The following is a 13,090-nucleotide window of genomic DNA, read 5'->3' as shown; positions in this document are numbered from 1 at the left end:
CAGCCCTCTTTTTTGGTTTAAAACAAACAAACAAACAAGCAAAGCACCATACTAGTGAGACAAATGTGTCAACACGATGCACATTTTTAGGTGAATGGCATCTTGAAATGAGAGATACATCTGCAACAGCATGATGACCACAGCTTGTAGTCTTGAAGCACCTCCTGACTGTACACTGGTCAGCTGCCCTCATGCACCTTCACAGCAGCCCTGTCAACTGTACTGTCTTTCACCAGAAATTGCATTTTCATGCTGTCGTGTGAAGGTATCTGTTACCATGAGGGTAATACGTAAAATGAATGCATGTCACCAACCACCAATGGTTAAAATAAAACAAAACCATTGTGTTTTCCATCCAGTTTTCTTCATGGCAAAACAATTCTACTTATATCATACTGCCTGAAGGTAGGAGAATAATCTTCCCAATCAATGCTCTCATCATCGCCTATTAATTTTCCCAAGACGCAGTATTCTCACACTACAAATATTACTCAAAGCAGGTGAGCAGGCAGCCTCCCCCAGGCACGTTCATTCATTAAGAGCCTATCTGTTGGGTGTCTGTTGGTGACTGCAGGGTGCATGCATGGAATACATGGGAAGGAACAGCAGCAGCTATGCAAGGAAGATCTGTTTTTAAGCAAAGACATCAGGAAGAACATGAATGGAAGAGGAGGCAAACAACCGGTCCTGTTGTTAGCACTACAGATTACCCAGCTTGATTTAGTTTTCACCTATACCAACAGGAGGGCAGCACTGGGGACCCATCATGTAGAATATAAGGCACTATGCCCTATCGAGAGACTTGGGTATATTGCCACTTTTGGTCAACGTTAAAACACAATTATAGTATCATTCACATCAAATATAACCAGTCACTCACAACCTGATGGGGGCTCTTCTGAGAAGAACTAATGGTTATAAAAAGTACCAATCAAACAGGTACAGGCTCATAATTTTGGACAATATCAAACTTCCTTTCACTGTCTTCCACTCATCAAATGAGTAAAGAGTTAATGCAATAAATAAGAAGCAATATACCTTAAAGGCAGACCATCCAGGCCAGAAAGAACAAAGCCTGAATGATGTTGACAGTGTAACTGTCCTGTAAACTAGAAATCTAGAGCTGGGCAGGACTTAGCAGGGCCTATCCAGACTGTGAAGGGGGAAGAGACCCTGAAAAGAGAGAACCTGACTCTTAATGATCCTAGAGGCATTCACGGTTGTGGGCGTGTGAGCATCTTGAGATGCTTTATCAAGCTAACCTTGGAGACCACCTTCCTTCCTTTGCAGCCTCCAAACTCACGTCTGCGTGGAGGGAGGAAAGACTCAGATCACTGAATGCCGCTGGGCCTGGGTTGCACAGTTGTAGTTCTTAAGACCAATGGATAAGCCAGTAGGCTGGCTGATCTCTGGACACCTGACATACTCTGCACATGTCCACGAGACTGCATTCCTGCAGCCACAAACAGAAGACCGGATGCTGGTCCAGCACTGCTTTGCTGGGGCAGCAGTGGGCGGTGGTGACGTATGGCTGCCTAAGAAGCCAATCTGCGGGCAATGGCCTTGTGTCTGAAAACTGACCCGAGAGCAGTCACCCCCTGGTGCCTTGCTGAGTTGATAAACTCTGCTACTGGGGTGACATCATAGCTTCCATCCTATTAGGAAATTGACTAAAATTCAGGAACTCCAAGGTCATCTTACAAATAATTACATGCCAGAAAAGAAAACATGTAAATCTATAGAATTCTGGAAAGAGAAAAAAAGTTCAAAACACTCAGTGAGTGAGTAGCTACATCCTTTCAGAAAACAAAGGACACAGTAATAATTGTTGAAATAGAATTCATGTTACAATTGCTCACATTTGAATATTATCACAGAATGTCATCATCTTTGAAACATGAAGAAATGAAAATAATCCAATACATGGTGGGCCTAAGAAGTTCTTAAGGTTAAAAATAGATGGGGTTAAACCTGTTTGATTTTCTCAAAAAGGTGGGGGGGCACACAGGGTATATCTCATTATACAGCTAGCATTGTAATCACTGTGCAAAAATAGTTTCCACAAGTTGAGAATTCTGTAACATCTCTATTTCCTGATGACAAAACTCACATGAGGTACACACAAAGGACCCCTATTAAAAGAAGGAGATGAAGTTATAGAGCCATTTGCTTACCCTTTATGTCACATCTTTCTTAACTAGCCTGAGTTCAAGGTTTTTTTTTATTAAAAATAGTTTCTTCACCTAATAAAAGAGTGATGTATGTTCATTACATAAAATAAGGAAATTTTAAAAAGGAGGAGGAAGAAACCAAAAAATAAAACTACCAATAATATCATCATCACCCAGACAGACACACAACTACTGTTACCATGCTGGTGTATCTCCTCTGTCTTTTAGCTAAGCATAAGTTTTGATTCTCTGTTTCTACATACTATGATCGTACTGTACAATGACAGACATTCTTATTATTTCAATGGCTTCATAAAAATCTTCTGTTGGGTGGACATACATAGTTTACTACATACACCCTATTATTTACCACTTAGGTTGTTTCCAATTTTTGCAACTAGTATAACTAATGCTATGCTGGATTTTCTGTGTATAAAGTTTATTCCCTATTTCTAGTTATTTCCTTAATTCCTAAAAGGAGGAATATCCCTATGTGGGCCGTATAAGGCATGCCCTTAAAGTAAGGAGATGAATTTGTATGCAAACCATCATCTTTGAAATCACAGTAGAAGTGAAAACATGGATACAGACTACTTTATATCTGTTGCATGTAGAGAAAAAATTTTAACTAATTTTTGAATTTTTCCAAGATGATGTATGTTATTATTTCTTAGGGTTAACATTCATGGTTTCCTATTACATTTCAACAGAGAAAAATGCATATAATTTTGAAAATTCTACTTAGTGTTATTCCTTGTTACAAGACAAAAACAATATTGTGTCAACATAAGTGTTTTGAAATTGGTCTTTTTTTAATATAAGAAAAGTAAAAACTTTATTTTAACCATCATTCCAAAAAATGAAAGGTAGCTTCTCTAAGGGTAGAGAGGAAATGTCATTCTTATTCATCACCAGAAATAGTTTAGATATTAAAAAGTATCATCTTTTAGTTCCTTTCCTCTGAATCTTAAATGGATTAAAGTGCTTTTAGAACAAAATTTTAGGACTATAGTTTCCAATATTTAAAAAAAAACAAAACCCTCAAAGTAGAATGTCTTTCACTAATACTTATACCTCCTTCAAAATTTTTAACTGCTTTTTGAACCAAGATGATATGTCTATTCTCTTTTGTTTCTATAAGTAGAATGTTTGAAATGTTTCCATAATATGACATAATTAAGGTGCCTTTTTACTCTAAAGAAAAAAAACCACATTATGCAGCATTTTAATAACATATAGCAGTTTAGCATGAGTTGAACAAGCCAAAACAAAGCATAGTTTTGGGCCAGGGGATTTGCAAGGGGACATCTGAGGAATGTATATTACAAAAACCAGGCAGAAATGACACTTTCTGGGAAGCAGTATGGCAGGCAGCCACGGTCTCAGAAATTCTTTATAAATAGCTAGCTTCACTCACGGGGTATGAAGGAGGGTGGGATGAGTGGGGACTGGGGGAGAGGAGCAGCCATCTGCAAGTCAGAGAGAAGATCCAATGTGCATTATTTAATTACAGGACACCGGACAGAATAAACAGCAGAATCATGAGGGGAGGAAAAAACACCCCAAAACCTTGAGCCAGTCAAGTAAAGGCTCGGTAAACCAGTGGCAAAAGCAAAGATGGGAAACTGAAGAATACTCTAGAGTTGACTACATACTGACTCTGAAGATAATATCCAGCAAAAAACAGACCCTGGTTTCAGTTTTTAAAAAAAATTTTTAAAGATGTTTGAGTAGTTAAGGGAATGAAGTAGTTGTACTTTGGCAAGAATTCATTATGCATTGTTTAAACAGCGTTAATTCAGGGGCCTGGTCCTATAAAAACAAGACAATTTAGAAAAGCCCACACCTTCACATTATCTTTTGAATTTAGATACAAGAGGGATTAACTGGTCCCTAAGTAACACCCTAGAACAGTTACATTTGGGGGCCCCATTCAATCCCGGTTTCTATCAAGCAGTTCAGTGGTCAAGTTTACAACTGCATTTGTTCAGTCAGGTGGAGGCAAATGACGTCTTGAAAAAATTTATACCAAAAGAGCAAATGACTATGAATTACTTTTCCTGTTCCTCAAAAGTAAATGTTTAAAAAGGTGCTGGTGGTTATTATTATTGTTACTCTCCTACTTTAGATAACTGGTGAAGATGACCACTTTTTTCCCCAAATATAATATCATAAGGATTAAAAAAAATTCATTACTTTTTTTTTTTTTTTGCAGCTTTCTTCGTTATATTTCCATAGTATACTGTAATGAACATACACGAAGATTAAACTGTAGCAGCAACTGTCATCACCCATCTTCACATTCATCAGAGCTTTCTTCACTTGGATCCTCACCGCTCTCCCCTTCACTCTCACTGCTACTGTCGTCTTCACTCTCCCCATCATCTTCCTCAAGATTCTGAGCTTTCTCCATCAGCAGCATTTCTTCAATAAGTGAGAAAAACTCCTTGGCCTCAGGATTTTCTGGTTCATAGATAAGGATCATCTGACATAATTTTTTTGCCAACTGGTAGTCTTGGCCCATTTCTGCTCTCAGGAACTCTGTCATTCACTCTAATGGGGCATGAGTATCCTTATTAGGGGTGCTGTCTTCCTCATCACCCTCATCGTTGGTATCATCCTCACCATCATCGTCTGCTGATTCAGACAACTTATCAATATCCTCAGGGCAATATTCACTATTTTTCTCCTGCTCTGCAATAATTACATTTTCGCTCATTTCACCTGTGCTTTTTTTAAAAAGGAAGATGACCATAGCTTAGACTGCAGATTTGTTTCTATATCTTTATTTTCAATACTCTTTGAAGATACTCTATTTTCAGTATTTTTTGAAGAGCATTTACTTTCACTATTTCTTGAAGAGACTTCCTTCTTTTCTGAGACTGTCTTCGCTACATTCAGAGAGACTCGTGTTGGTGAGGTATAAAGTTTGCGTGCCAATCTTGGTCCAGGTCTAAAGAGGCATTTACCTGACACTGCTTCATTTGGTTCAGTCATTACTTTTCTTCTTGCGCGCCGCCTCTGCTGCGGTGAGGCGCCAGAGCCGGAACCTGGAGTGGGCGGAGAAGTTTGCGGGTGCAGGCGCCGGGCCTGGGGGAGTCTGAGCTGAGGGTGGGTCAGGCTGCTCGTGGGGATGGCGAGAGGTCGACCGCGGTCGATGCGGCGCCGCTTCCCCGCCCGCGGCCCTCTCACGCCGACCATCGGATGGGCTGACACGGAAAGCTAGTCCAGCTTGTGATCAGCTGGGTGTTGCGAGCCGCGAGCGCGCAACGCCGCGTCGCCATAGAGATAGCAAAATTCATTACTTTTTAAGAGCAGTTTTAGGTTTACAACAAAATCAAGAGGCAGCTATAGAGATTTCCCATATACGTGCTACCATCAAACATACAGAGCCTCCCTATTATCAACAGCATTAAAAAAAATTAATTCCATAAAGATTCCCATATTTTTAGTTCTTTGCTGTGAATGGATATTTTGTAGTCACAGGGTGAACAGTCACATTCTGAAGGCTTTCCTTCTAAGCCTGGGACTCAGAAATATACAGTATATGTACTGCTAATATCTATATTTAAAAATCCATGTTTTATAAGAATTTTTTCTATTTGTTAAGATAAAAGTGACACATGCACATATCAAAGGACATTAAAAAAAGTGAACGATATTTTCTTAGATCAGTCTCCCTAGGTAAAAGAAACAAAAGCAAAAATAAACAAATGGGACCAGATCAAACTTAAAAGCTTTTGCACAGCCAAGGAAACCAACACAATGAAAACACAACCTACGGACCAGGAGACTATATTTGCAAATGATGCGACCAACAATATCCAAAATACGCAAACAGCTCATAAAACTCAATATCAAAAAAATCAAACAACCCAATCAGAAAATGGGCAGAAGACCTAAACAGACATTTCTCCAAAGAAGACGTACAGATGGCCAACAGGCTCATGAAAAGATGTTCAACATCACTACTTATTAGAGAAGTGCAAACCAAAACTACAATGACCTTGCACTGGTCGGAACGGCTATCATCAAAATGTCTACAGGGGCAAAGCAACCATACTCCAATAAAAATTAATTAAAAAAAAAAGCCTACAGGGAATTCCCTGGTGGTCCAGCGGTTGGAACTCCGTGCTTTCACTGGCGAGGGCCCGGGTTCGATCCCTGGTCAGGGAGCTAAGATCTTGCAAGCTGCACGTCGTGCCCGACAACAACAACAAGTCTACAAATAATAGATGCTGGAGAGGATGTGGAGAGAAGGGACTCCTTGCACTGCTGGTGGGAATGTCAGTTGATACAGCCACTGTGGAGAACAGCATGGAGGTTCCTTTGAAAACTAAAAACAGAGTTACCATGTGATCCAGCTATTCCACTCCTGCGTATGTACCCGGAAAAAATGAAAACACTATTTAAAAAAGAAACAGGCACCCAAGACGTGGAAAAAAGACATGGAAACAACCCAAGTGACAATCAAGACGACTGATTTAAGAGAATGTGGTATACACAGGGTTAACAGATACAAACTACCATAAAAAGTATAAGCAGCAAGGATTCTGTACACCACAGGGAAGTATAATCAACATCCTGTAATAACCTACAATGGAAAATAATCTGAAAAAACATATGACTGAATCACTTCGCTGTACACCTGAAACACAATATTGCAAATCAACTATACTTCAATTAGAAAAAGAAGTGAAAGCCAGTCCATGCCACTGGAGACCTCCAGTCCTCCTCCGCAAAGGTAACCACCGTTAAATTTCTATGGCTCTAGAGAATGTCTTGTGAATATTCTGGCTATGTTAAATCTCAACTATGCAAAGGAAATATACATAGTGGGATCATACCATTCACACAGTTGGATAATTTGCTTTAAAAAAGACCCCCGTGAAATCTAGCTCATCCTCCTTACTGGCTACGTTGGTTGCTGTATCTAACATAAGGATGGATCAATCATATACATTTAAGTTTCTAGATTTCCTGCTATTATTGTTATTATTAACAATGCTTCAATGGTTATCTTCATTTTGTGGCATCGTATGTGTGTATATGTTTGTGTGTGCGTGTGTGTGTATATATAAACACTTAAAAAATATACACACTTAACATACACACACGCACACAGATTTAAAATTTTGATAGGACACTCTGTAATCCAAATGGTTATACCAATCTATATCCCTACTTACAAGGCAAGAGAAGACCTTTTTGTTCATCCCTTCCCCACAATATACATCATCATGTTTTACGGTAATTTTAAATTCAGAAACAAAGGTCACTTACTCTTACCTAAGACTATCAGCAATATCATGCCAAAGTAATAGTAAAATCTGAAATAACTAATAAGCAATAAGGGACCAAGAGATATCAAAAGAATTAGTGAGAGTTATGGGGCTGGGTTTTTGACTGAACGCAGAAATATTTACAGTGGTTGTCAGAAGCTCAGGTTAAGCATTCTCTTGTAAACCACATACTTATTTGTAAATTTGGTAGAATTTTCCTCATGTTCCAGGACAGACATCTAATAAGCATAAGACTTCTCATTTTTCTCCTTCAACATCAACACAGCTGAGCGATGTAATGGACAGATTTGAGACATTTAGAACAAAATCAGCAGTGTGTGGTAAGGGACTGGATGTTGTGTTTGAAGGAGAAAAGATAAAAATGACGCCTGGGTTTCTGGCTTACGCACCTGGGTAGACCACTGACTGAGGTGAAGGATACATGTTGGCCCTTTAGGGAGTTCAGTCTTGGACACGCCTGAATTAGAAGCTGAGATGTCAAAGAGACAATTGGCTCTGTGGGTCCAGATTTCAGAAGGTAGCTCTTGGCAGGAGACTAAAATTTGGAAGTTGTCACTTACGTAGTATTTGAAGCCATGGGAGTTTGCCAAGGTAGAGAATACAGAAAGAGGAGGCAAGAAAAGCCCAGGAGCAAGCTCTTAGGAAATCCAACAATTAAGAGCCCACGGTTATAGGCCAGATTGGGGATGAAGGGCCAACAAAGGAAGGTGAGAGGAAGCTGCTTAAAGAGGAGGAGGAGCCCGGAGAGTGTGCGTAAAAGTGTTTCTAGAAGGGGGTCAGGACCAACTGAGTCCAGTGCTGCTGCTGTAATACATGAAGGAGCTGCTTTTTGGAGTGACGGATGGGAGTCAGGCTGGAAGAGGTTAGGGAGGGGCGAGAGTGAGAATGACAGTAATGGAAGCATTGCTTTCAAGATGTTGCCCAGTGAGGGTAGGAGAGAGGCAAACGCTTGCAGGGTGTGGAACTTCAGGCTGGAACATGCTTGAACAGGTTGACAAGCGATGAAGAGCATGAGAGGATAGGGAGGGGAGAGGAGGGAGAGAATGGGAGCAAGCGGGTGTGAATGGGAATACAGGAGAGAACATGAGGCAGCAGACCCCTTGAAGGGGGGGATTCAGAGCGAATGAGAACATCCTTGGTTAAGAGACATCTCCTCTATCGTGACAGGAGGGCAGCGAGGACTGGATACAGTTGCAGATAGGGTTGCAGATCTGGTCTGGGACGTCCAGAGAGTTCCCAGATGATGGCTTTTATTCTCTCAGAGAAGGAGGAAGAAAGGTCATCTGCTCAAAGTGAGCTGGATGAAGGAGAAGTCAGTTTTGAGGCCAGTGAAGGAGGTTTGAAATAATCATTGCAGACTGTGAAGAACAACTTGAAAACAGAAACATGGTTATTTATTCCTGAAATGCTCCAACTAATAATGGCAACAGCCTGGGGGAGAGAAGTCTGTCAGGAAACTGGCAACTCACTCATTGGCTCTGAATGATGTCATTTTTCATCAGAGAAAAGACCGCAAGACACAAAATTAGAACATTTGGCAGTTCTTTCTCAAGCTCATTATATAAAATTTTGTTAAGAACCGTTGCAGCCCAGCAATTCCCCTCCTAGGTGAACTGAAAAGACGCTAAAACAGGTACTCAAACACACACAGCTGTGTACACCCATGTTCACAGCAGCACTATTCACAGCAGCCAAAAGGTGGGAACAGTCCACATGTCATCAACAGATGAATAAACAAATCCTCGTCCATCCATATAGTAGAATATTATCCAGCCATAAAAAGAAATGAAGTACTATATAAGCTACAACATGGATGAACCTGAACATTACACTGGGTGAAAGAAGCCAGATGGCAAAAGGTCACATATTATATGATTCCACAGATGTGAAATATCCAGAATTGGTAAACACACAGAGACAGAGCTCAGATTGGTGGCTGCCAGGAACTGGGGGAAGTACCTGCTTAATGGCTACAGGGTTTTCTCTTGGGCTGATGAAAATGTTTTGCAACTAGATAGAGCTGTACTTGCACAACATTGTGAATACATTAAATGCCCCTGACTTGTTCACTTTAAAATGGTTAATTTTACGTTATGTGAATTTTTACCTCAATAGAAAAAAACAGAACAGCTGGCAGAACAATTGACTTTAAGAAACTAATCACTCAATAATCAAATTTATTTCCCACCATCGCTAGCTGGCCCCCCTCACCATCATAATTCCATTAAACCACCAATGGTGACTTCACCTTTTAAGGATTTGGTAACTACAATAACAGCTATATTTTATATCATATTCCCTGTCATACCAAATTCTAGGTTTTGTTGGTTTTGGGGGGCCTCTAATTGCCCTTCTAGACCTCATCCTTATATTCTAGCACCTTCTACAATGCTCACCATATAGAAGCTTTAATAAACATGTTTTACTTAATTTTGCATGGTATACTTACAGCATATAACTGAGTTACTATTTTCTAAGGAAAGACAATTCTAGCCAAATTTAAGAATAAATCACCATGAGGATTTTGTATGGGCAAGTGACTGTCATGGGTCAGAACCAACATTTGTCTCGCTTAGTTGTATGAATTTGAGGCTTCAGATATTTTTGAATTGATGTTGGTGGTGGAAGACAAAATCTAATTATATTGTTTTGAAGGGTAAAAGAAGACTGAAAAAGAGGATGCTAAGGGCAGAGGAGTAAAGAAAAGCATGAAAACCTGGTAGACAGTAATTTCTTTTCATCTCCATTTACAATTAATGTGAAATTCAGACTGCATCAGAGAAGCGTAAAAGCACTTAAGTACTCTCACAGATGGTAAAAAGTAGCAACCAAAGATTACAGACCTTTGGTTGTATTTTCAGGGGTCTACTTTGCCAATTATAAAATAAGGTTCTTTAAGTAATTTAAAATAATGGACTGCAAAGAGGCCAAAAATAAAACAGTGGTTTGTTCTGTAAGAGCCATGCTATCTGCACTGATTAAGCAAACTCCCATCACCAATTCCTATCTGAAGCCAAAGCAGAGTTACACAGTATGCACATAAATCTAAACCATTTATACTACCAAGCGCAAACAACATTTTGATCAGGAATTTTTGTATTATGATTATTTTCCATTTAGAAAAAGGAGAGACACACTAAGTTAATTTAAAAAAAGCTGCACAAATCAATGTTTGAAAGTTAGGGCTTAGACTACCTAGGAAATACTGCCTTTCATCTGTTATCAGAAAGTCTACTGCATCATTAAGAAGTCCACTGGGGTGAGGGGTGTGGGGAAGGTGTAGGTGGTGCAAACTGCAGAATTCGAAACCACTGTCCCTTGCTGGTAGGGAGGTCACAGTCAAGGATGCAGCATTTACCCTCCATGAGGAATTAAGGAGCAAAAATGAAGTAAAAACTAAAAATGCTAGCAGTCCAGGCTAAAAGCACTGTAGGTTTCCTGCATTAACCTGCAGCATGAGGTCAGGAAGACAATGTTTTCAACACACAGCCTTGGAAATTAACAGGCACTTTGATAACTCCGTGGTTGGCTGCTGCTTCTGTTTCCATGGAAACAGGCTGCTAAAAATGGGGCATGTTTCTTTAAGCTGATCATACCTTCACACAAATTCCCCTCTCCTTTTTGTCAAAAGTTGGAATGAATTAAGTCTGCTTCTCGTGGTATGACAACGTGATGTCAAGCCAGGGGACCTGGTACAGAACGTCAGGGACATTAGCCTGTGGCATACGTGCAGAAAGATAACATATGTACCTATGTGCATTGGGAATAAATGGAAGTATAACACAAGTAATAGGCGCTTCAAAAGTAAAATTATCCACTTAATTGCCTCATCACCAGCAATGTAAAGAGGTTTAAAAAAAAAGATTTGTTTTTTCAGACAATTTTTAATCTGTAGGACCATGCTGGTCCTACACTCAAATGTCTAGATTTCTTAACCCTCCATGGTTCCAAAAGAAGATAATGTTTATTTTTCTTATTTTGGGGGTAATCAAAAATTCTACTTTTCATCTCTGCATTAGAATTTCGCGTGTGCAGCTACAGGCAGAGGTGCTGACAGGTTAAAGCTCTTTCCTATTCCCTCTAAAATGGGAAAATATATGTTGTATAAAAGATTCTGAAACATCTTAGTGTAAATTCCTAAGGCAGCCTCTCTGAATAAAGACGATTAACAATGAAACAGGAAAACAGTGGAATATTATTTACCTCCAGTTTTTCCCAGAATAGTAAGCACACGCTGCTCTCTGGAGGTCATTTGATCTTGGCTCAACCTCTTGGTTTTTCTTCCCATTTTGTGGATTCAGAGATGGGACACACACACAGCTGACCCCTGAACAACATGGGTTTGAACTGCACAGGTCCATTTATATGTGGATTTTTTTTTTCAGTAAACACAGTACCTGTATTTTCATTGTATAGATCTTTAAGTGGAGGGGAAGTCTGTATTCGATCAGAGATCATGATATGTGGAATCAAAAGAATTAGGGTTTGAGTCCTGATTCTACCCCAACTGTTTCGGTTTCCTGCCCTCGGTCGTCGTGTCATTTGTCAATTTCTTTGTTTCTGAGGCAGAGACAGCAGTCCTCGGATTTTTGACTGGGCACAGCGAGGGGGTGGCCCCCGGGGTGGGGGCCGGCCCCCAACTCCCACTTTGTTCAAGGTTGTATATGTATACCTACACACATGTGCCAATTTGCCCACAAAAACATAAGGAGAACAGAGAACTGTCACAACTGGTGTGCGCTCCTAATGTCACAGCATCTGTGCGTGATGATGCAGATCAAAGGCTGAGCTGCCGTTGTTCAGGCCAATGGGGTGCGGGTGGGATGGGCAGGGAGAGGCATTTTGGGAGGGAACAGCTGCGGGGCGGGGGGAGGAGAGAAGGACCAAAGAGGCAGGGCCTCACCCGCTGAGGGCAGCCAGAGCCGGGGCAGGGAGATAGCAGCTGGGCATCTATCTCCACTTGAGTAAAGATTCCTGCCAAGATTCTATTTGAGGAAGGGGACCTGGACAAGGGTGGCGGCTGTGGTAAAAACAGTGATGTTGACAAATGAAATATTTTTGAGGGAGAACTGACAGATTTGATAAGCAGATGTGGTGACAGGCTATGTGGAGAAGCCCAAGGAAGGTATCAGGGATCACTCCCACTTAGGTTCCTGCCGAGAGTCAGTGGGGGCACGGAGGTGCCACTGACCGAGACAGAAGACCCTGGAGGAATGTGTTTCATGGGAAGAAGTGAGGGGCCTCCTGGAGCCGTCAGGGATGTAGAAGACCGTGCGGATCTGATCCTCACTCATCTGGACCACAGGACAAAGAGGTCTCTCCTCTGCTATCTCTTTAATGTGTGTGTGTGTCTGAACTTCTATATTATCACTCAGTTTCCCGCTGTCCAGGCCATGAGCTCCTTGAATGTCATTGCTTATGTGGAGAAGCACTCATATTTCTGCCAAATAAAATGATTTCCAATAAAAAGTTAAATTATATAATTTCATCTCAAAGGTAGCGTATACTCATTTTTAAAAGACATTGAATTATATCTGGGAAGAGGAATCTTTTACTTTTTCCTTCATATCTGTATGTTATTTGAGTTTATTTTAAGGACCATATCTTACACTTCAA

The 13,090-nt window shown here is 40.5% G+C and overlaps 1 protein-coding gene and 1 pseudogene across 16 annotated transcripts in view; both read right to left on the bottom strand.

Annotated features, from left to right (window-relative positions):
* The window catches only part of MRTFB (myocardin related transcription factor B), a 284,571-nt gene that overhangs the window by 56,577 nt on the left and 214,904 nt on the right, over positions 1-13,090 (bottom strand). The gene's annotated exons all lie outside the window — the stretch shown is intronic.
* Positions 4,459-5,168, bottom strand: LOC130860311 (glutamate-rich protein 2-like; annotated as a pseudogene).

Source organism: Hippopotamus amphibius, chromosome 9 (assembly GCF_030028045.1).
Source record: "Hippopotamus amphibius kiboko isolate mHipAmp2 chromosome 9, mHipAmp2.hap2, whole genome shotgun sequence".
NCBI lineage: Eukaryota > Metazoa > Chordata > Mammalia > Artiodactyla > Hippopotamidae > Hippopotamus > Hippopotamus amphibius.
The sequence above is the reverse complement of the archived record's forward strand: the minus strand, read 5'-3'. Positions and strand labels throughout refer to the sequence as shown.